Source organism: Amblyomma mixtum, chromosome 5 (assembly GCF_055824585.1).
Source record: "Amblyomma mixtum isolate Tamu chromosome 5, ASM5582458v1, whole genome shotgun sequence".
Taxonomy (NCBI): domain Eukaryota; kingdom Metazoa; phylum Arthropoda; class Arachnida; order Ixodida; family Ixodidae; genus Amblyomma; species Amblyomma mixtum.
The window spans coordinates 147,397,564-147,420,281 of NC_143016.1; the positions used below are offsets into that span (position 1 = coordinate 147,397,564).

Genomic DNA, 22,718 nt, shown 5'->3' on the forward strand with positions numbered 1-22,718 from the left:
AGTACAATGCGGCGACTGTTGAGACAGGAAACAAAATAGCACGCAATGTCTCTTCAAGAACGGGCATGCATGCTCGTTTCGAGGCGTGGTTAGGTGCGCATTGTGTTTCGCGTTGTCGAGGCCTCCACGACCTTTGTGTAGTGAATGGCACACGCAGTAACTGACGTTTTTTCACAAGAAAGCACTAACATATTCGCAGTAGAGCTCCGCCCACATTCGTAAGCGCAACCCACAGTTCATTGGCGATATACAGGGTGTTTCACCTAAGACTTTCTGCAATTTTTAAAAATAAGCTATTTGAATTAGATGCGCGTTTTTTCTGGCATAGCATTGTCAGTGGTGTAGTACATCATAATTCATCTAAGACGTGCTAAATAGCAGGCTTGTTAACCAATATTTAATAGTTAACTTTTAAACTATTACCGTTGGGCTCCTTAATTATTGAGAAGCATGTAGCCCACCGTAAGTAATGTCCATATCCGTTTTTATAATTTCGAGAACGCGATTATCCTCGGCGCTGTGGCCCAACAAAGTTTGGATATTTCGACGAGTTAGGTTCACTGGAGAGGTTGCTTTGCCTGCAAGCTTCTCAAACCGCATGTATTTTGGCGCGATGTAGGCGAAATTTGTTGGGCCACAGCGCCGAGGATAATCGCGTTCTCGAAATTCTAAAAACGGATATGGACATTACTTACGGTGGGCTGCATGCCTCTCAGTAATTAAGGAGCCCAACGGTAATAGTTTAAAAGTTAACTATTAAATGTTGGTTAACAAGCCTGCTAGTTAGCACGCCTTAGTTGAATTATGATGTACTACACCACTGACAATGCTATGCCAGAAAAAACGCGCATCTAATTCAAATAGCTTATTTTTAAAAATTGCAGAAAGTCTTAGGTGAAACACCCTGTATAGCGACCATTGTTAAAGCTTTGCTTGTTGCCTGAGCAAAACGGCAATCACAAGGTAAAGTTAGAAGCGCCAGAATTCTTATGCTCCTGGCTTGTTTAATAGGGTAAAGTTTAAACGCCTTCGTTTTCTCCCATGATTAGCTAGGAGAGTAATACAACCCCCGTCGGGCCATGGGTTCTTGCCAACTACTGTATTCTTTTTTTTTTGGAGTCGTATTTACTATTAAGGACAAGTCGGTTTAACGTCCCTGGCTTGGACATGCAGATAGTCTTCATTATAGCTGGCCGCCAAACTTTCGGAATACATTTCAGGTGTCATCATGGAAAATGCAGACTGTAAGAGAAATTACAAACTTTTCACCCTGCCTAACTGCATCTCACAAGTCGTTTACGACGCCATGGAAGCTGCGGCGATCTGAGTCTGTCAGGACGGAGAACTCTGCATAACTGTTTCTCCGCTCCCGTCATCCGCAGCTGGTGGCTCCATCACTGGGGAGGAAAGAGCGCTAATGTCCAGCTGCTGCGCGCAGGAGACACGGCGGACGCCATGCATTACCACTCGCGGTGCACCCCTTCTCAGCAGGCCTCTGCTGTGGTGTGCTTAAGCCGACTTTCTCCGCTAATTTAGCCAGGGAATGAAACGCTCGCTATATTTTGAAAACACTAGCCTGAGCTACATTTTCAGTTGCTTCAATAACTGTTTTTAGATATGGTTTAGCACTATTAAGGTATCTGAGGGATTAATTTGTTGTGTTCCTGCAGACCTGATTGTTCGATGGTTCTTTTTGAAAAATGTTGCAAACAACTTGTGAGAGGAGGTAAAGGCGCGAAGAAATGGCGAAGAGAACACCAGCCTGCCACATCCCATACATGATCACCCACTCTTACGCGCACCTCGCTCGCGTGACCGCAGATGTGCCAGTCTCGAAAGCGCCTTTGCACCCTGTCCGCACGTCCATTAAGGCCAGACCCAGCTGAGTAGTACTATCTTTATCCGGTAGGTGGACACAGCAGTTTTTGGTTGCGACTTCGGTGATGCTGGTGGTTACTCAGAAGCAAGTCAGTTTTTTTTATACAGCTGCCACTGTAAAATCAAGGAGGGGGGGTGGGGTGTTGGCGGTGATTCAAAACCCTGCTAGCACTTGCGCCAGGCGGTGATCATTGCTCATTGCTGCACCACTCTTACCAAAAGAACTTTCATACAAATTATTATCATGTTGTCTACCTTCATCTTGGGGACCAACGCAACACAAAGGAGCAACAAAAGCGGAGACGACATGGGCGCTGTCTAACAACTGAAGGTTTAACGGTTTATGTTTTATGGGGGTTTAATATCCCGAAGCGACTCAGGATATGAGGGACGCCGTAATGAAGGGCTCCGGAAATTTCGACCACGTGGGGTTCTGTAACGTGCACCGACATCGCACAGTACACGGGCCTCTAGAATTTCGCCTCCATCAAAATTCGACGACTGCGGCCGAGATGGGAAACCCATAAAATATAGAGTGAAAACGCGCGAACTACACAAACACAGAAAAACATAGGTGCATAAACATCCTATTGACAGAAATTCTCTTGACATCTAAAAAATATTCTAACGTAGTGTTGCACTGCCGCGAATGCGAAGAACCTGAAGATCACCCTTGCCTGCCAGACTTCCATTATATACGACGATTGTATACAAAAGACGTAACCAGACAGGCGGGAAAATTTTAGAACCCTATTGCAATGCTAAGAACTCGGACACGTGTGTGGCAAAACCGTCCGTTGCTTTAGGGAAACGAGATAGCGTTCCTCGATAAGTGCCTTTCCTTTGCGGAGTAATTTTTGATCTTTTTCTGTGTTTGTTTAGTTCCACGCATTTTCAACTTATAGTTCTTCGGTTTCCTAATAAGCCGTCAGTTGTCAGACAGCGCTCTTGTCGTCTCCTCTTTCGTTAGTCCTTTGTTTCGCGCTGATCAACAAGATGAACTACTTCCGACTCGCCCAATACAGCGTGCTGATAAGTTATGTTGTCTATCTTTGGAGCTGTAACCTACAGCGCATGTAGACACCTACACCGCAGCGGTGGCCTAGTACTCTGAGTATCAATTATAGTATGTGGGTGGTCTGGGGTTCAATCCCCTGAGCCGCCTAGTACCTGCCGGTTTTCGAAAGGGCAGAAGCTTTCCGCACGCCTGGGGTTTGGGTCTCTAGAGTTAAACGCTCATTAAATTGGCCTAGTGGGTATAGATATCGACGAGTTGAAACACGGGGTGGGTTAAAGGGGACACCGAGGAGAATTCCGTCCAATTATCGTTCTTAGTGAAATTCAGCTGTTCACCTTTCGTGGCTTTGCAGGCGCTCATTTCGATAGCAAAACAATCTCCATTATTAAAAAAATATTTGGCCCTGAAAACAGAATTTTTTTTCATGCCATTCGATTCTAACTTGTGATGCTGATGATGATGCCGAGGAAATTATGGAATTCGTGGTCGCTACTTGGAAGTGGATGGCGGTTTGATCTGGCCTCAGAGATCCACGTTAATTGTGAAAACAACACGTGTAAGCTACATCCGCATTTCATTTTTTTCTTTTTGCCACGGTATAGCTAACGAAAGCTCAGTTACGCGAAATTAGCCGACGCGCGCCCACCCCCTTTTGTAGGAAAGTTAAGACTGCGCGATTAGGAGGTGAAGAGGCAAGTAAATAAATACACCTCGGGCGCAGAAGTTCAAGCACTCTTGGTCACCGGGTACCATCCAGGGGTCATGCAAGGATATTAAAGGTGTTGATCAAAGTAACACTGCTGGGGACATGTGAGGCTCTGCTCCAACTGGCTTCAGACTTTACTTCTTTGTTGTCTGGATGCCTCTGCCACTGCTGCTCGTTTCAACTAGTACAAGAAACTATAGCTTCCAGTGCCACAGAGGTTCTATGGCAACGTGCGAGATGGTCTGCACCCGTGGGGTTGTAATCGTTTCCTTGAAATGATACAACTAGTCCGTAAAAACGTCCTATCCAATTTGTACTGTGTTACTTCATGACTGCTCTCCCAGTTTCGCCTGTATAGTATATTTCAGCGAAGAGCCGAAACCTTATTATGACAGGGCGAGGGAGCCATGAGTTGGACCGACTATTCACAAGACAAGGTTTTGGTTTCCTCTGTAGCTTCCAGGTTTTATTTTTTTATTTTATTTATTTGCAAATACTGTTGGCTGTGAGGCCGCTAGAGTAATGGGGCGTGATATTTGAGGAGTAGCATGTTCACTTGCTATTATACAAAAGTGCAAAGTTCATCTCCATCAACACAATCTCATTTCTTGTAACGTAATGTTTTGTTTTACAGAAGCAGTGGTAATAAATTTTCGCTCTGAAATCAGTTAATTCACATAAAAAAGAAAACAGGAAAACATTTCTACATTTCCGGCCTTCGCCTTCGCGAGATGCAATCACCAAGCGGTTCAGCGCATGTATTGGATTGACGAAACATTTTAGTGTGAAGTGGAATAGCTTCTTACTTACTGGACTGTACGAGAGATGCTGGCAAATCATTCCATTCTGATATTGTCTTGGGAAAGTAAGAATTAGCGTACACATTAATGCATGAGTTCGGGCTTTAGTAACAGTATCCATTGCTTGCTCTCACATGCTGAAGTTGTTTGGTGGCCAAGTAATGGGAACTATTGATATTGAAGAAATTTTTGGAAAGCTGAACTAAATATTAATCGGCCAGTCGGCGGCGTTCGGCTAGAGGTTGCGCATTAAGAAGACGCGGCATATCTGTAACAGAGTCAGTGCGCGTATGTGTGCACATTACAAATCGAGCTGCTCTTCACGCTCTTTAAAGTTTTTTTTATTAATCCACTTTCTACGGTATCCCGTATCAATATTGGAATATGCCTGCATTATATGATATAATGCAGGCATATTCTAATATTGATCGTGCATCAGTTAAATAGGCGGTTAGTTTGGCAGACTGTGAGGCATTTCGTAATCTTCGACGCAAAAACCAGACTTTCTTTTCAATTTCTCAAGAGATTTTTAGTACTTGTTCAGCTTAAATTCTTAGAAATGAAGACTCCTAGTGTTTTAGTGTGGTGGGCGTGGTAAAGCCGAGCTTATGACAGTACTCATAGGCATGCTTGGTTCTGTTCACGACACACAAAACTGCTGTTTTTTTCTTCATTGACTTCATTTTCCAGCCCTGCAACATTTTTCTACTCCTGTGAGAGCATCATTAAGTGCTTTTTGATTATCTGTCTAATTTATAACCTGGAACAGCAGGCAGTCGTTGGCGAAAAGTCTCACTGTGACATCTTTATTAATACCAGAAGTAATGTCGTTAATAGAGATTAAAAACAAAACGGTACCCAAGATGGACCCCTGAGGCACCCTGGAGGTTACGCTTAATTATTCTGATTTACTACCATTGATTTCGACAAGCTGGGATCTTCCGCTTAGATATGTTGTTATCCAGTGCACAAATTTTTAACTCATTTCCATTAGTATTAGTCTCGCAATTAAATCACTTTGTTGGATTCTTTCGAAAGCCTTCGAAAAGTCAAGGCATATAGCATCGATTTGTTTCTTATCGTTCAAAACCTTCTCGAAGTCATTAATTGTCTGTACTACTTGTGTTGCAGACTCTAAGCATAATACTTTGTTTTGGCTTCTCTCAGAATTTGTCGCAAGAGGCCCGTTAAAGTGTATATTAAACTACAATTCCTTGGCCCTTTCCTTCTTTGTCGACTAATTCTTCGTTTTAAATGGATATCATGCGAAATCCGCGGGTTGTGTTTGTTTCTTTTCTTTCGTTTATTTCAAGTGTATATGCTAACACAGTGAAAGACATTGTCCTTGAACATAACCACCTGACATTGATGTCACCTGCTTCTTTAAAACTGTGCAAGGAAAAAGTGGTTGATAAATACTTGTTTAATCCGCGTTGTCAAAATCAGGTACATGAATGACGCTCTTTTAACCTTTCGAATACAGGCTGCATAGTTATCTGTAAAAAACGAGTTTGTGATCGGACACAACCTCTTCACATTAACTTCGTAACTGTCGATCCGCCTGTTTAGGAATACGAACTCCAACGTTGATTTAACAGTGCCTGCTGCACGTGTATTCTCGGTCTGTTTGAAATACATCACTCTTAAGTTTTACCCAGAAGAATGGCTGATGCAGTGGCATCCTCGAAATATTTTTAGCAGCCTGACTTTTTCCTACACGGAATGTTATATGCCGTGTCCGCCCTCAAAGAAAAAAGACAGGAATAATCGACCGCACAAGCGCTTGTATCGTTTGTTCTTTTGTCTGCCTTTCGGTTCTAAGGCAGCGTAAAAATTCTTTCATTGACGAAATTCCACTAGCTTGCTTCATTTGCAGTCGTGACTCAGAGATTGTCATTTGCTGGAAAGGTAGAGTAATAATTGCGAGGTCTTCATACGGGCACTGATGGTGAGCGAAGCATAATATCCCTGAGCGAAACCTGATTTCTTCCAGTACATAGAGAACATAATACTGCATGGCCTAGGGGTTTGAGCACCCGGCTCGCGTGCGGGAGGTGCAGGGTTCGATCCCCGTGCCGGTAATACAATGATGCCGGTGATGATCCCACCGGGGATACAATGGTTACAAGCTTTGCCCTGGCCTGGTGCGCGGCTTATTTAGGATGCAATGCTTGGGAAATGGTTCATTGACCCGACCTTGAGTAGAACAAAAAAACCTTGTGCCACGGCGCTCTTTGCCGCCATGAAGAAGCCCTTGCGCCATACAAAAATCACAGCCACCAAGACTGCTGTGCATGGGAGGAGTGGCTGAGGTGAATGAATTCAAGGTTATTGTTATTCGAACTGCATGATAGATGTCGGTATTTGAGATATTAGCGCTGAGACTCCTTGGAGCGATTACCAAATGAGTCTTCGCGCCCATAAATCCAAGGAGACCGGAGGGCGTCAAGGCGACATGAATGTTCCTTGATAAATATGCATAATTCATGTATTTTCTCGCAGATGTCATGCTTCTGAGGTAGTTTTCTTTTAGGAAAATGCTTTATTAGCTTAAAATTAGGTGTTTTCCGTGGCGCTTGGACAACATCGCTTACAGGAGACCCCTCGGGCTAAGAGAGAGATGCTGGCCATGGCAGCTGTAATTTCCCTTGGCAGAGATGCGCAGCAGAAAGGTCGTGTTTATGGCTTCGCTTGAGCCTCTCGAGCGTCGCGTTATCGAGGCTTGACAAACTGGAAGCCGTATGCCAGAGCAGAAAAGTTAGAGTTGCCCTGGGGCTTCTTGGGAAGTGATTTATGCCCATAGTGCTCCCAGACGTCTGGGGTACAGCGCTCGTATCACATTCAGATCTTGCACTCCGGAAACCCAAGCAGTTTCACCGAGTTACCGCGGGAATGTAGATGTGAGCGCAAAACTCGGCTCCTTGTGTGATAAATGGACGCAGATTCAGACCACGGCGTGTGTCATCGTCGCAGAGTGGAACGGCAACATAGGCGTGCTCTCTTTGGCATCAGTCATCAAGAGGTAACGTACTTGAGTAAGAACTTGTGTTGGACCCAGGGTGTCCCCAAGAGAGCTGGTTCACGTCGCAAGAGGACACTGTGCTACAAAACGTATCGAAATAAAATAAGGAATTGCACATTTGTCACTTGGCAATTGAGCGTACCGTTACCGAGATATCACAGAACGTATATCTGTGCAGGTTTGCCGCGCTCGTGCATAGTTAATTCCTTCATGGCGCGGTAACGGTAACCTAAAGCGTTACACTGGCAGTGAGTCACTGTGACTACTCGTTCATCTCTAATGCGGCTCAAATCTCAAATACTACTACTTGATTGGCGCTCCCGATCTATCGTCGTGTGTGCGTATGTGTGTGTGTGCGCGCGTGCGTGCGTGTCTGTGTGTGCGTGCTTGCGTGCGTCCGTGTGTGCGTGTGCGTGCGTGCGTGAGCGTGCGTGCGTGCTTGTGCGCGTGCGTGTGTGCGTGCGTGCGTGCTTGTGTGTGTATGTGTGGGTAGAAAGAGAGAGAGAGAACGGATTTATTTGTTCGAAGAATATATTTTATGATGTCATGTTCTCAGCCACACAAAAAAGGGCAGTCATTTAGGTACTCTGCAAGTAGCTTTGAAAGGAGCATAATGAGTTCTAGTAGCAACGTGCATTTTATTTTAGGCATTTGGTGCTTATTTGAGCAACGTAATTTGCCGGGTAGGGAGAAGACACGTCGCTAGCGAACGCAAATCGTACCTTGCCATATCTTTGAGTTTGCCATAGGCGGCTAATATGTTCCGGTGAAGATAAACGCGGCCAAGACTGACGCAAAACGCCCTGCGGAAGTTTGATGTGTAATTTACCGGTACCTTTCCTAGTTTTTTTACTGAAATGAGTGATAAGGTTGCATTGGCATCCTTTCTCAAAGCTGGTTACGTTTTTAGTGCAAAAGCACTATACTTCACGAGGTCTAACCGGCTCACCGAGTTTGTGTGAAGATTGACCTTGAAGGTGACCTTGGCAAAGCATATAGCATAGCAACAAACCCATGGAGAAATGCAATAAATATTGCCGGGTTTCGAACCCGCGGCGGCGCGGACAGGTCAGCTTCGCTGGCTACTGCACGAGAGCGCTATGCCATCGCCGCAGCCGATCACGCCTCGTGTTAAACTGCAACGCACTCCCGCACTGTGCATTGCACTTGGTCGTCTTCGTCAACTTCCATTTGCGGCACGAACAGATCAGATCACTTCAACTTCGATCAGAGATTAACCTGAGTAATATTGTCTCCGCCAGACGTGCCGGCGACCCAGCGAAACAAAACCATGAGCTAACCAGCCTAAACACGTGCTTTCGCACGGGTACTCAGTTTAGCTACGTTATAACCTTACCATTCTTTTCTAACTTCGGTCATGAAGATAACCATACGAAAGTCCGTAGTTGCCAGGACTAAAAAGAATAAAGTCAGTTTCGTGCCGTTCCTGTCGACTAATAAAATATCCGCTTTAAAAGGATATTCGCGCAAGGCACAGAGTGCGTGCAATACACGCACTACACACATAATATCCCATATGGGACATATACAATCGTGGCTTATACAAAAAAACTTAGTTCAGAAGTTCAAGAACAATTCTCGAGCCGAAACAAGGTCACACTTATTTAATATAATGTGATCATACTTTGTTCACATACAGATATACAGACTACAGTTAGATCTAGGCTCAGGCACAATGGAGCTTCAGGTGTCATAGGGACATAAAAAAATGCAGTGGTATGCATATTCGGGAAAAGTGAAGTCCACGGGCACACAGACTCCACTTCAGATATAAGTTGCACGTAACAATGACTTGATACTGCTCCAAAGTATTGGCGCTCCTCAAGCAAGCCGAGCAAATTGATAGAAAATCACCTATCGCCCTTATTTGCAAAGTATTTATGAGAGAAGACCCTATAATTCTGATCAAATAATGTGGCAGTCTGTAAGGGCCTTAGTTTGTGTGGGACATCTATGCGGTATGGCAACCGCATACAGGTGCTCAGTGTATGCTCCGCGGGCTCTCGCCGGAGTATGGCGCACCTTCTGCTCAGCGTATTTTATAATCGATATCATGAATGGTCATCAACTCGCGCGCGGCATTTAGGCGGAGCTCTTGAAGACGTAAGGGAGCAAAAAAGTTGAGGGACGCTTGAGCTTCGCCTTTAAGAGCAGAACGTGATAGCGAAATCCATTAATTAAATGCAATCAATGGCCAATACGCACACACAAATTGAGGGATATATGAATGACATCTTGCACATCGATATATCACACATATACACCCATCAGATTTTTGATGCACATTAAGCCAACACAACATTCGCCTTTGGTTTCGCATAATTACCTAATTCCTAATTAGCATACTCATAATTACTCATATGTAGGCATCAGTACATGTGCCGAAGACACTTGACTATGTGAAATAATGCCTCCACGGTGGCTCAGTGGTAATGGCACTCGGCTGCTGAGCCGAAAGACGCAGGATTGATGCCGGCTGCTGCGGTCGCATTTGGATGGAAGCTAAATGCTAGGGGCCCGTGTACTGTGCGATGTCGGTGCACGTTAAAAAACTCCAGGTAGTAGAAATTTCCGGAGCCCTTCAGTATGGCGTCCCTCATAGCCTGAGTAGCTTTGGGACGTTATACCCCTATAAACCAATCAAATTAAGTGAAAGAACACAACGCATTCACTAGGTCCATCTTTATTCAGCTTGAACCACCAAGAATCATTGTAATAAACACCACGTTGAAGAGGAACAAAGAAAAAGCCTTCATGGCATAGAGTTTCTTACTATTACCTAGAGGGAAAGCTGGCGGCGCTGCACTTCAGCCACCATGTACGCCCAAAGCATCATGGGGCGGTGAGCTACTTGTTGCGGCACAGTCGTAATTTTTTGGAAACATGGAGTGGCACTACTAAGACGTTTCATTCCGAAAACGCTGTTCGTGTGTGCGCAGACGACTTTCGCGCGAACGCAGTGGGCAAAACCCATAGTAGTGGAAACGCGACGACACACGACGCCAATAAAAGGTTTCACTTTTCCAAAATGCAATTAAAAAACCTCTTACAGTATCTAAGCAACAACACCTTTTTCGAAAACATATTTACTTTTAAAAGTTCGCCTGTTAATTATGAAATATTAGTTTTTATAGTGTTCACTACTTGGCCAATAGGAGAGCGAGTCGTCTCTTATTTTGGGCAAACTTTGCACTTAAATGCTTTTCTGCTCGTTTGTTGCAATCATTAGACAAGATATTGAATGTTCGGACGTTTGTAGTTATCAAAAAGCTTTATTTTTTTATTATTTTTTGGCCAAAAGTTGCAGTTCCGCAACAAGTAGCTCACCGCCCCATGATGCTTTGAGCGCCCATGGTGGCTGAGGTGGTCTCGAGGGGTCGCCATGCAAACTCCCATAGACGGGCTGCCAGCTTTCCCTCTAGGTAATAGTAAGAAACTCTATGCTTCATGGCCCATAGGTATGGTGTTCGTTTCGCATTCCGAAGGTCCTGAGTCGATTCCCACGCAAACCCAAGTTAACCCAATTTTCTCTCCACCTTCATTAATTCCCTTTTCTTACGGAACCTCCCTGAGAAATTTGGCTCCAACCTGGACGTTCTTTGGCATGCTCCTGAATTTCATTCTGGCTTTGGTTCTATCGGGACTCTTCGCTCACGGCCACGACGCCGACGATGATGGCGTCGGATTTTCTGCGACACGGGCTGACCCTTAACGCTATCGCGTTAAAAAATTAAAAGTGCTTAAGTTAGCTTTGTCACGCACGCGGTTGTAACCACGAGCTTTGCGGACGCGAGAAGCGCGTTCTCCTCAATCCATAGAAACTCCCGTATGTAGAGCCTATCTGTTTGCAGTGGTTCCCGGTGCGCGATGGGGCTCTGGGCAAGGGCTGGGGAGGGAATACCGCAGACACGTGCATCTACGACGGAGATGTTGTACAAGTTGTCAATACTTACCTCTGTCAGAATATCAGAATATGCCACAGTAGAAGGCACATCTGCCCAGTGCGTGGTGTTGGGACCCAGTGCGTGGGTTAACGTAATTGAATCTACTGTTCATTCGATACTTTTGGTATGCAGCACCGGTAAAGTCCTTATTACCGTCTGTAGGACAAAGACTCGTCCATTAATTCAAAGCATAAAAAGGACTGCAAAAGCCTCAACACTGTTCATCTTTCAGGAATAGCAGAGGTAGTTAAAAATCAATGACTGATGACGTCACGGACCTTCATAAGAATTGTCGGACAACAATGGCAGAGACATCATTTAGGAACGATCGTAATAAAAGAATACGGTTTTCAGATCTCAACAACAGGTTGGAAGAAAAAAACGGCCACGGCGGAGAATATTTCCATTGAAGGGCCTGAAGAGCTTGCGGGAAATGTCCCTGTCATTTCCGAAGCTGAGTCTGATTTTATTTGGTTTGGTCTGGTTTGGTTTATGGGGTTTTACGTCCCATAGAGACTCAGGCTATATGAGAGACGCCGTAGTGAAGGGCTTCAGAAATTTCGACCACCTGGGGTTCTTTAACGTGCGCCGACATCGCACAGCACACGGGCCTCTAGAATTTCGCCTGTGGAACTTTGCGAGTTGCATTTGGTTGACTATGCGCACTGAGTTCGGTGGTTGGCCAGCACTGCACATAGGAAGTGCTCTTCTAACTCAAAAAGCCTATTTTTAAAAATTTTGTAAATCTTAGGCGAAACACCCTGTATAGCCTTCATAGATTGCGAGAAGACATTTGACTGAGTTTAAACCTCAGCACTCATGCAGGCGTTATGAAATCTGGGTTTAGAAGACGCGCGTGTAAAAGCACTGGAAAATATCTACAGCGGCTGTACGCCCACCGTAGTTCTCCATAAGGAAAGTGATAAAATCCCAATCAGGAAGAGTATCAGGCCGGGATACACGATCTCTCCAGTATTATTCATCGCGTGTTTGCACGAGGTAATCAGAGAAATTAGTCGGGCATAGTTGGGGTGAAAGTTAATCGAGAACCCCTCTTATTCATTTATTGCATTTCTTTGTTAAGAAATTTAGGGAATGAATTGGTAAGCATGGCCAATGACCTCGACAGGCAAAACAAAGCGGTAGGTCGAAAAACTCATTCGAAGAAATCTAAGGTAACGTTCAAAAGTATAGGAAGGGCACAGTAGTTCACGATAGTTAGCGATGCGTAGGAAGTGCTAACAGCACATGCACTTAGGGCAGGCTTTGACCGTAGATCCGGACCACAAGAGTGAAATACCTAGGAGAATGAGAATGGAGTGCTATGAATTTGGCAGATACTCTCAGATCATGAATGGCAGTTTACCAGCGACCTTCAGGAGAAAAGTATATAAGAGTTATATCTTGCCGGCGCTCACCTCTGGGGCTGAAACCTGGAGGTTAACGGAAAGGGTTCAGCTGAAACTGAGGAAAACGGAGCTAGCTATGGAAATAATAATTATCGGTACAACGTAAATAGACCTGGAGAGAGCAGTAGATCAGAGAGCAAACGCGTGTTAATGGCATTATAGCCGAAATCCAGAAAAAATGGGCATGGACAGGTCATGCTTTTTGAAAGCAGGATAACCGATGGTCGTTATGGGCAATGAACTGAATTCCAAGAGAAGGCAGGCGTGGGGCTTGTGCGTCTACGTCTACTTAGCTGTTTTCCCGGCTTAAGCTCATAAAACAGTGTGGTACATATAATGCACATGTGCTTGACAACCGTCCAGCGATGTATCAAGTATTTTAGGTCCTGACTCTCGTGCTGCTCTTGCACTGGCTCGGGGTGATAACTGAGACACTAACTACAACCTTTCCGTTTGCTCTTCTTTCAACCTTCCCCAAAACACAACTCAATGCACAGAATAAGTTTTGAATCAGATGAGTGGTGGTTTTCAAGTAACGCCGTGCGACATGGCTATCATTTACATTTCTTCTCAGAAAGATATCGTGTAACTGGTTGGTAAACAGGAGATTCCATTTTTTTTATCGGTACAAGAAAATCAGGAGGATACACTAAAGCTCCGCCTTAAAGGGATGATGCGACAGCGTTAATGGAGTAATGGAGTAAAGGCGGAGCGGATGCACCTCTTGATGTTATCGTCAGCCAACTTTACGCCAGGGCATCGCAGAAATGCTCACTCGTCAATAGGAAACCTCCTGCAAGCTGCTTATCACTTCTGGGAACCAGCGCGCCCGTTGCATTACGCAACGCATACGAAGACTCGCTGGTGCGAGTACCGTCTCCAGCGTGAGCGTCATTTTCGTAGCCATGTCGCATGACAGGCAGGCAAGGAACGGAATTTTTTTCAAGAGCTGCTCGTATGACCGCCACTAAAGGGGTTCACTAGCGGCGGGTGATGCGAGCTTTTTTCAACTTTCGCGGGACTTTCTCTTCAGGGCAAAGAAAAGGTCATGCAGTTTCTCCGAGTCACAGAGGACGGTCGGCGGCGTAAGATGGGACGAGATTTCGACTTTTCTGCGACCTAGTGATTAGGACACGTACGTTACCGGGAAGCTAGTTTTTAACCCAAGGGAAAAAATGCTCCCCAATTTTCAGCTCTGTTCTATCTTCCCTCGTTATCCAGTTCGTTCCCCTTAACGGCCATCGGTTGTCTTGCCGTTGAATTACATGCCCTGCACAACCTCATTTCTTGATTTCGACTAGGATATCATCCTATCGGTGGCACAATGCCCTTTGCACGTCTGTCACTGGCTGCTTGGTTCAACATGGGTGCTCCGATCAATATACTAAGTTCATGGGTGTTACCACAAACTTTTATAAGAGAAAAAAAAACAAGCTTGTCAGGCTAGGCATGTTTCAACAAATAAAAATCTCCAGCCTCATTATCAACCTAACTATGCCCACTGCACGTCAGATACATCTGGCTTATCCTTCTAATTAACTCTGTTCTGTGCCATCTGCGGCCACTGCATCTCCGCAAACTACACTCTAAGCGGAAAGGAGTGAAAAGGGAGTAACTTGTCTTCTGGCGCGCTCCCTTTTATAAAAGGGAGTGCGTTAGAGGACAGCTTACTCCCTTTTTAGTAGGCATATTTCTGTTTAGAGTGTGACTACTATCATTTGCCCACCTGACTTTCTGTCGTGCCCTGCTACGCCTGCCTTCTCTTGGAATCCAGTTCATTGCCCATAACGACCATCGGTTATCCTGCTTTCAAAAAGCATGACCTGTCCATACCCATTTCTTCTGGATTTCGGCTATAATGCCATTAACACGCGTTTGCTCTCTGATCCACTGCTCTCTCCAGGTCTATTTACGTTGTACCTGCCGTCGCAGGATAATGGCGCACAGCGGAACCGCGGAACCGCTGCACCACTCCCATGGATCTATGAATGTAACGTAGCGAATGACCAATTTCGCATATATGCACATTAACACATTATCCCTATCGTTTCATACCATTAAGGTTGGTGCTTATGTGTCTGAAATTATGAGTTAATTCATTAATTTATTTAACATACTCTCAGGACGTACACTTGTTACAAAGAGGAGTGGTGGTGTAAATATGGTGCTCAAAAAGGGATACACTCATGAAGACAGGAAGGATTAAACAATAAAGAAAGAATCACACCAAAATAAAATGGTTGCTACATGTTCGTACAAATATGTTTTCTATTTGCGCATTGATAGGTGAAGCGCTCTTAAAATCCGTATGATATTTGATGGGAGCAATTTTGTGCCGACTCATTCGCAATAAGCCGACACCGAATCATTCGCAATAAGCCACATATTTTAAAAGGATTTTATTGAGATAGTAATAATGCAGAACGTGAGACACTCCTGATGCGTGCATATATTCACAGTTTCGTACATTTTCCTTGCATAAGGTCGCACTGAAGGTCTTTAACATCATTAGCGCAGGTTATTCCACGGCAAACTGCGAAATCACCAGCTACCACGTTAATGTGGGACGAAACTCTTGCTGCATTCGCTTGTGTGTCGAATGCACATATGCGATGAGGGCAAGCGGCTTGCATTTCAGTAAGAGAGCACAGCTACAAACAGAATTCTGTTATAAGTTGATGTAGTACCAGTTAAGGCGGCGTCCTCATGTCTAGCGAATCCAGCCGGGCTTATAGATCCCATGGAAACCACTGAACCTGATCCTTTAGAGATGCGTTGATTGTACTGACGATGTGCATGATATATTGCCTTATTTGCGTTATATATTGGTTTTTGTTTCCGTCTCTCCCCCCACCCCCCCTTCCTTTCGCTGCAATGCTCACGGGCGCTGTGGGTATTGTGATAAATAAATAAACAAGAAACGAAAAACTTTGGCCTTGAAGCCTCCGATATAGCTGATTGCCGAGTGAAATTGCCCTCCGTGACTACTGCAGCGCCGTCCAAGCCACAGTCCATGATCTTCAAGCTCCCCCGTACAAGCGGGTGCCTCCTTCCCAACTAAATTTTAGATTGTGGGGATTAATGTCCCGAAGCGACACATGGGCTATGACGAACGCAGTATTGAAGGGCTCCGGATTAGTTTAGACCACTGGGGATCTTACCTTTCGCTGACATCCCGCAGAACACGTGCGTTTTTGCAATTAGCCTCCATTGAAATCCGATCGTCACGGCCGGATTCGACCCCGCGACCTTTGGGATCAGCAGCCTAATGCCAAAGCCACTGAGCCCCCTCGGTGGGTCCTCCTCTTCACTGTTCGTTATTCTGGTTCAAAGCAGCCTTATTACGGAGTGGAAGCTTTTAGACGCATTTGCGCCCTTTTTTTCTGTTCGTGCGCTTTGCAGTCAGCTGCTTCAAATTGCCCTTAGACATCTAAGCAGATAATGATCGGAACGCCGGAAAAATAAAGGCCACAGTCGCGGTCGCGTATCCACGGACAGCGCATCAAAAGCAGCGCCGACGATTCCGAAAGTTCATGCGCCGGAAGCGCTTGTGGAGACGCCTGTCATCGTCATATCATTTGCAAACATGGAAACTGCGCGTACAATGCTGCTTTCATGCGGCCAGGCTATAAGGCAGCCGTAAGGGCGCAGTCTGAATGAAAGGCTAAGGGAGTGTAAGCATTCGTGTAATCTGACAACCTTCCCTGGCAACCAACTGCACATTCCTCCAGGTGAAAGTGTTCGCCTTTGTTTAAAAGAGCGCAGGCTTGCCTCGGACCCAAGATAAGCTACACGAGGGCTGCTTGAAGCGTTTGGCACAATGTCAATAAGTGAAGGCGCGGGCGTAGGTCAGCCCTCGATATCTCAGACAAAGGAAGCAGTTTCATTGAAAAGAAGCTCTTACTTTCTGCCTCTGTGCGCACCTGAGAATCAGCGACTCATATAAGGGAAGTCAAGCCCTTGACCTATGTTGTGTGCTTTTCTTTCTATCGACGTTGCTGTTACAGATAATCTGCGAAAGGCATTAACGAGCAATAAAATCAGTTCCTGCTTCACGCTCGATTTGTTCGTGTTTGTACTCTCGTGACGTGTCTTGTATCCGGCGTGCACTTCTGCAGCCATTGAAGCCCCACCTTCACGGACGTTCCACCGTTTTTTAAGCCTTCCGCTGCCCAAAAAAGTTTCCTTGGAACTACTGCTTATAAAAAAAAAAAAGATGTTTTTAAAGCAGTCATTTAATTAGGCCTTTGCTGTTACAATACTTTTCGCTGCATATGAAGCGTCTGACTGAGACTAGATAAAGGGGGCACTACTAGCTAGAATAAAGCAGGAGAGGGGACAAGTCCAGTCCCTATATTTTGTTGCCTCCGCCAAGCACTACATCTACTCAGAACAGCAAATATAAACGAACTAGCTCAGCAGCAAGAGTTAATGGGCTTTTTCATGAACTGGGCTGTAATTATGACAGGAAAACAAATGTTTGTTCAGTGTGAGCCTTGCATTAAAAACGAAGGTAGTTGTCTACGTGCATAAAACATACGCAAGTTTTTTTTTTGCGAATAAAATTTTGCGGTTTTCCAAACAGTGAAGTAATTTTTTTTTTCTTAGAGCCCGCGCGTTAGCGATAAAAAATACTTTGTCGCCAGTGTGCGGATCAAATTGGAAGTTGAAGTACGCACGCGTCCTGGTCAAAACTAGCGCTATGTGAACACATGGCAAATGAAGAATACAAAATGGAAATGAAGAAGAGGAGACTAGCACGAAATAAAAGGATGACAAGATTCTCGTGACGTGCTTTGCTCGTCTGATGCAGAGGCTGCCAAGCGCTAGCCTGACTGTGATGGACAATGCACCGTATCAATCACGGAAGGACTAAGAGGGGCAGACAACAGCTTCACGCAGAGAAGCAATTAAGCAGGTGCTGGCAAGGAGGACACTCCTACATAACGCCAGGATGCCCAAAGGGGCGCAGGATACCAGAAGTTTCTAGACGTTGTGAAGTCCACCAAGCCGTATTTTGCCAAGTACCGCGTAAATAGCTGATGCTAGCAGGGTTGACTGCATGACGCTCAGGCTGCAACTTTACAGTTGCGAGTTTAACCTCAGTATATAAAGCACTAATGGGCACAACTGAAGAAATAAATTCCGATTGACGATCAGGAATTCAGGCTCTTTTTAGTTTAAGATGTTCAGAGGCAGGAAAGCGATGGTGATGCCGGAGAAGGGGCGGAACTGTGTTCGTGAAGACAGGGTTTCGTCAGCAATGAGCACATTCAACTGACTGCCATTAGCCTGAACAAAGGCAGCACTTTCCTCAGACAGTCCTAACTTGCATTGAGCCTCTTGATGCAGTGTGACATGGAGTGCATGTGGTTGCGCAAGGCTATTGGTGCAGCCTTCTTGATAGGTAATGTGCGTTCTGTTTTTAATTATGAGCGACAAAGCAGACAGAACAGTACTGCAAGCTACCTAGTAAGCTGAAACGGTTCGCAAGCTTTACCGGTGTGTCATTACAGGTCTAGCGGTTAGTGTACATCACTGTGCTCATTTTCAAAATTCATAAAATGATGCATGCGATACCTCGCAGGGCCATCTATTGAATGCTAAATTGCGTAGTCATCTTTTCCGCTGTTTTAAGGGCCGTCACACGGTCTGAAGTGACGTGAATATCCTCCTGTCTTTCTACAAGTGATGCACAATACAGTAGGCATTGTCGAGTAAGCATCTTATATTTTCTTCCAGGACGCTGTCTTATTGTTTGCGTTGCCTTGGTGGCATGGCACATACCCACGACGGGGGTACAGGGCTGTGATTATCCATGACGTGCGAAGGTTTTTGTTTGGTCGACCAATTTGTGAAACACCAGCAAAGCTAATTTTACCTACGCATCCATGTCTATCGAATTCTATATTATAGTATCTTAGTGTTTCACTGCCAACGACAACATTTTCTCTCGTGAGGAGTTCGTGCGCTGCTTAGAAAGTTATATTCACAAAACAGCATTAAATAAAGGACAGAGCTTACTGCCAGAGACTTATTTTTCATGGGCTCAAAATTTTACGAATGCAGCTTAAGGGGCCATGCGACTTTAAGCAAAAAGTTTTTATTTGTTGGTTTATATATATATAATTTTAAGATTAAATAATTTTATGGCTGCTGTCGCAAAATTTCACTGCTATAGCTTCAGAAAATTGTCTTGTAATGTATATTTTTCCTCTGAATCTTGTGAAAAGGTTTTAGAGTTAAGAAAATGTGGCAGAAGGCTGGTTCTGCATTCGTTGCATTTCTAGTCTCGTACGAGCACAATGTTTTTTTCAGGAAGCATAAATTTTAAGGCGAAAGTCTTCAATGCCTTATCGATGTCGACAGAAGGTTGTCAGCAGAGGTGTCACGCTTTTCTAGTCAGACCAGAAAAAAAAAATATTTGCGCACGATGTGATTCGAACCCCGATCCTTCCGTTCCGCAACCTAGCGTGCTAATGGCTACGCTACTTCCTTTTTTTTTTTTCTTTCATGGTATTTATTTACATGGTTTTGTACGGAAAGGACTTTGCGAAAGCATTTGACCGCGTTCGCCATTCCTTTGTTTTAACTTCTAGAGTGAGCAAACGTGGGTTCCACCGTACTTAAGGGGGTGCAACTTTGCTACAGCAACTGCTCAACACGATTAATCATTAATGGCCAGCTCTCGAACCCTGTGCCAATCCGCTCTTCCGTGAAGCAAGGCTGTCCGATGTCTCCTCTGCTTTTTGCTCTTTACCTGGAACCGCTTTGTTTGAGTGTTTTGCGTAACAGTAACATCCATGGGTTCCCTTTTTTGGGTAATGAAGTCAAATTGTTAGCATATGCTGACGATCTTGCACTTTCCTGTATTGACAAGCCCAGCACTGATGATGTGTTGTCCACGATAGTTCGATTTGGCATCGTTTCTGGTGCTCAAATGAATTGCTGCAAAAGTTTTGGCCTATGGTTTGGTTCATAGGGCACAACTCCGCCCCTGTACGCTGGAATAAAATGTTCTTGTGTGCCTCCTTAATATCTTGGTGTTCCACTTCATGCCTACAAATCCAGTGCACATTAGTGGAGAAACCGAGTTCCGGTCGCTAAGCGTTATGTTCAGACGTTTGTACCGCATAGGCTTACAATTTTTGGTCGAGCCCAGGCTTGGAACACCTTTCTGGCTACGCTACTTCCTGCCAATGCATACGTAGTTCTCCTTGTCTAGGATGCTGGAGAGTGTTTGCAGAAAGGCGTCGAATCAGACGGATGCCTCCCAAACGCCCTCCAGTGTCTCCGGCATTTAAGATTCACAAACAATTGTGTACTTAATAAACACCTTAACAACACATCACTGACACATGCAGCAACACCGCGCTAAAGGCGTTCGCCTCACCGCACTTTAGGTCAACAAAGTGCCCCCCTGAATTTTCGGCTTTTAATTTTACGATGCAGTGTCTGTTGAGATATTTAGAGTGTGAAGAAAATTTCATACAAGAAACTTAAACTTCAAAATTTGAAGAACAAGGAGTGTCTTGGAGTGTCTACTATGGTCACAGGAGTGCAACAAAGCAAACATGGCCAAAATAGTTAGAACCGCGCGAAGAAATTTGCCCTGTTACGGTAGAAATCTGTCACGAAAAAGGTGTCATTGTTCTATCGTTTCACTGCAATGCATAGCCACCGCGGTTCGATTTTTCCGGTCGATTTAAGCAATGAAACTTCGAGAGAGCATAAAAATCGAGGCATATAAGTGCATACAACTATCTTCAAATCATTGTTTTGGTTGTTTTAGGGGATTTCAAAGCCGCGCCTCCCTTAAGCTACACTTTAGCAATATTTCGCGGACACTAAATTTTGCAATGGAATAGTGACAGGCCCCTTAATAATCTCCTCTTCCACGAGACAGTTTCAAGCTGGTATGCTACGCTTATACAAACTGCAATGGAAGCAGTATTGGACCTAGATGCGAACGTAATGAAGCCCACTCATGGGGCATGGCTCGCCGAAGTTAATCGCTAACTCCAAGGCCGCAGGGACGCTGGGCTGTACGGATATGGCCTATGCCAGACATTGGGAATTCGCATCGTCTACTTGTATCAAGTGCATATTGAACATGGGACCACTGTGCTCCTTTTAAAGGCTATATTATTATTTTTATTTTGCGGGGAATTATAAAACGACATCCTGCCCAAATTACTCGCGCGAACAACCTTTCGTGAGTCTACGCAATTTTCAGAAAGTGCACAAATGAGGTCCTTGCAAAAATTAAGTCGTTTACAGAAGCGTGTGCATAGTCCTTCCTTTAATGCCATTTTGTGAAGGCAACTTTCTGAGCATGCAGCGCATGAACTTCTTAAGAAACGGAACTTCACACAATATTGCCCCTTCACTGTCTGTGCAAGGCTGTTCCAAAACTACAAACCTTATTTTTTGGAGCACAAAGTCTAGAACTGAAGTGAACGGGCGTTGAATGCACTTTCCAACAGGTCGAGGAAAAGCCCATGTTCCGCAGGTACACGAATGCTGTCAGCGCAGAGCATGCATTGAGTTAGTAGAGAGTTACAGCATAGCGTGATGCGCGATTCGCTACCATGATCCTCTTCCGCGGGGCACTACTATGCACCCGGTGTTTGGTCCCGCCGCGATAGGCGCGCGCGCAGCTGACGGGAACGTGGCGCCATCTGGCATCCCGATGGCGTTCCGCGCATGCGCAGTGGCGCCTGGTGGAAGTGGACCACGGTAGCGGATCAAGCATCGCGCTATGCTAAAACTATCTAGTGTTGTTGCCAAAATGATCCGTTCGACTGACTCGTGTGTCGACGCTTTGGCAGTGCAATATGGTGTTTTCTCTATTCATCTTCTTGTGCAGTGTTAGAGTGCCTCTGAGTGGTTTTCTGCTTTTGAGATGTACTATATATGCGCGTGGACATACATTTCTTCTTCTTGCTAGCCTTTTATGACACCGCATGAAAAATAACATAAAAGTAGCACGCTGAAACTGCGTTTTTTTTTTCATGAAACAACAGCAACCAAGAAACTAAATTCTCTAGTGTAGAGCCTATAAAGCAAGGGCGGACTGAATACTGAAACATGGCGGCAAACACTAGCGGAGGAAAGACAAACGCAACAGGTTAGCACAGGAACTCGGACTATAGCAAGAATACAGAGGTGGAGAAAATGGATCCCCCAAGAAAACCACGGCTATACCGGCAAAAATAAGGAGAAAACTTCATTCGGTTGTGCATGCGACGTCGCTGCCCGCACTGAAGGCGAACAAAGCACTTAGCATGGGCGTAGTTCTGCAACAATAAAAGAAAAAAAAAGTTAAATGAAAAGAGCCTCAAATAAATGACTCGGCCAGCCAATTAGTCCCCGCTCACGCGGCAGGAAGGTAGGCGTGTGGGATGGACGGTGTGCACGTAGTTTAGAAAGCGCCGTCTTCGCGCTTCACCGCTTTCGTATCGTAGTCGCCCTTTGTCTCATGCAAAGACGATTTCACTTAGGAGCACGTTGCGACACACCTTTTGTTCGCGCGTGGCACGCGCTACCCGAACGACATGATGCCCGGCCCAGGCATGCGTCATTTGCCTCGAACCGGGTGCGTGCACGTTCCGAAAAGCCCACAGAGGGTGTACAAGTCGCGTGCACCGAGAACCAGTCTTGGGTACGTAGGTACACGCAAGCGAGGTTTCTATTCTTCTGCACCGACTCCTGTAGACAAGACTCGGCGCAGAGGTAAGTTTCCTGCCAGTGAATGAATAGGTGCACGGATCGGTGCTTCGCGTTTATCGAGGATTCACTCGCGTAAGCTGCGACGTCTTCGAAGGTCACCGTTGGTTCCTGGTGGGTGACAGGAGTGGCGGCTTTCGCTTGAGGTGGGGCAACAACTGCTTGAGCTGTGACGTGACGTAGGAGGAGGT

The 22,718-nt window shown here is 45.2% G+C and overlaps 1 protein-coding gene across 3 annotated transcripts in view; it reads left to right on the plus strand.

The window, feature by feature from the left end:
- The window catches only part of LOC149344098 (mite allergen Lep d 7-like), a 36,479-nt gene that overhangs the window by 1,010 nt on the left and 12,751 nt on the right, over positions 1 to 22,718 (plus strand). Inside the window, exon 1 of one of the 3 annotated variants that reach the window (XM_089546140.1) lies at positions 22,402 to 22,533. The exons of the other annotated variants lie outside the window; for them this stretch is intronic. The gene's annotated coding sequence lies outside the window, so the exon portion shown is untranslated. Of the gene's footprint in view, positions 1 to 22,401; positions 22,534 to 22,718 lie in introns of those variants that run through there. 3 annotated transcript variants of the gene reach the window in all.